The following is a 2,500-nucleotide window of genomic DNA, read 5'->3' on the forward strand; positions in this document are numbered from 1 at the left end:
CAAGCATCTTTTGTTCACGACCGAGTCGGAAGGGGAGTGGGCCTATTCCTGATTTGACGTCACAAACTGATTTACATTGCATTAACTCTTTGTAAACATGCATGCAAAGTAGTTTGTGACGTCAAATCAGGAATAGACGCACTCAATTCCACTCCACTCCAGGCTGTTTCCAACAGGTGCAAAGATCCATTTTAGCCAAAAAATATTTTGGGGTTAAGGGCACTTTAAGTCTGTCAAGTTTATATGGCCGAGTTCTAATACTTTGTGGAAACTGTAAATCAAACGTTATGATAAGAGGGAAATACCAGGAGAAAATCCTCTCGGAGTCGAGTGAAGAAGCAGCGCATAGGCCGAGTTCAATATGTAAATATTCAGGCGTGGCTACTAGGCTTAATGGTCAAATTTCATGGCTCAGTTCTATTTTCTTTGTCTCACAAGTCTCAAAGGAGAGTTCTAAACAAAACAATATTCGAATTTATCCATAAAGCCTCGTAGCTAGCCATGTGTGAATATTGATATAACGAACGTGTGCTATTAGGAATGCTGGACTCAATCCCAGGCCACATTAGAGGAAGGCGAGTGCTTTCACCACTGCGCCACATCTGTTTCCGACGAAAATTGACGAAGAATTGTTCAAAAATATTGAGAAGCCAGGAATTTAGCAAAGTGTTTATTGGATTTAGAACTCGTGAGCAAAGGCCAACCAAAAGATCTAACTTTGCATTCCGGTCTGACGGGTTTGCAGCTAATAATATCCATTTTCCTGGCCTCAAGTAACTCGTGAATCTCTGTCGTCGTGTGACGGTTGTTGAAATCTTCTTCTCTGGACTACACTCAGAACTGGACGAAAACGATAAATTACCATCTGGAAACAGGAAAACTGAACCCTTGTTTATCAAATTGATGTTACAGCACCATTGGTCTTCCTGCTCTGGGTCTCACTTGGTATATTAAAATATACTTTCCGTCGAGTGGGCGGAAGTGTCGTAAAAATTCGCAATGCATGGATGGTTTACGCTAGAAATTTGTTTGGCGTTTGCGGGCAAGGCAAACGGCAGGCTTCTTAATTTCAAAAATGCCTTTCCCTTTTCTTGAGAATTTGCTGTGTCCCTCTTGTTTTTTTTTTTTTTTAATGTTAGATAACTGTTACAGTAGTGAACAGGCAAGAAAGAAGCCAAAATCAAGCGTACAAGTTCCCAGATTTTTGGTGGAACCTAAACTTCAGCCTGCCGTTCCCTGCAAATCCTTGGAGACCCAGGCGCAATCCAGTGGGAAGGGGAGAAAGGGGAAAAATTTTTCACGATCAAGAAAAAAGAGCCCTTCACCGATCTTGTTTCCACCCCCATCCCAACGGAATGCCGCAAACGTGGATAGTAAGGAAAGGAACTTTATTTAAGTGTCTAGGCTTCTAGCGCTGGAGCATTAATTGAGGACACTGTAAACTAAAATCAACAATTAACACAAACAAACTAAATGCTGGGTTTTGAGTAGAGGGAAAAACCGGTGTACCCGGAGAAAAACCTCTCGGTGCAGAGTAGAGAACCAACAAACTCAACCCACATATGACATCGAATCTGGGAAATGAACCCGGCCCACATTGGTGGGAGGCGTGTGCTCTCACCACTGCGCCATCCTTGCACTCCATAATAATGTATGTCATATGAAGCCTTTCGTTGTACAAGATAATGGATACTTGATCAAAAAAGGGAACGGCAAACGCAAGTGTGGCTTCTTCCTTTCAGTTACCCGTACAACCTACCGCGATTCCAGCGACAATTAGCAAAACATTTTAGAGAAAGCACTATCGAGTGTGTTGCGTAACGTTTAAACTACAGTTGCTCCCACCCTCCAGCGAAGAATTATCCATTTCTGGGACTTTTGTCGGAAAGGTCTCTGTGTGTAATGCTTCCTAAAAGGTCTTTTATTAGGCCTAAAGGGAATTAACAAAATCTGTGAAACGTTACATCAGTTGAGCCCGACTTCAGGTACGACTGCCCCGGAATATTAAATGATGAATACTCCAATCTCAGGTACCACATATTAATAACTCAAAATCATGATTGTTCCCACAGAAATATCAAATAGTGTGTTAAGAATGCTGTATCTGCGAACATTTAACAATTATTCTGCAAGGACGCGCTGGATATGAAGTGATAGATAACGTGCCTCGTTGGTTATAATTATTTTAACCAGCAAGTCCGAGTAGAATAATTGTTTTATTAAAACTAGTCTCCGGGATCAACAACTCTTCTATGGTGTTCCTGGGGGTAGTATTGTCGACTAAAGCATTGATTTCTGCCTCGGTCAATTCCGGTCCAAAACGGCTTTTGTCGGCCATTTTTTGCTCAGAGCTGCAAAAATGTTTTCAGCTCGCTTTATCGCCGACGCGTTCCTTGACCGTATTAGGTACAGCAGAAATAGTTAGCAACTATTCACTGAAGTGGAGGTGGGTAGCACTAGCCACCGACAATGAGGTGAATAGTTTTTTAGTATATACTAA

The sequence above is a fragment of the Montipora capricornis genome, chromosome 4 (genome assembly GCF_036669925.1).
Source record: "Montipora capricornis isolate CH-2021 chromosome 4, ASM3666992v2, whole genome shotgun sequence".
Taxonomy (NCBI): Eukaryota; Metazoa; Cnidaria; class Anthozoa; order Scleractinia; family Acroporidae; genus Montipora; species Montipora capricornis.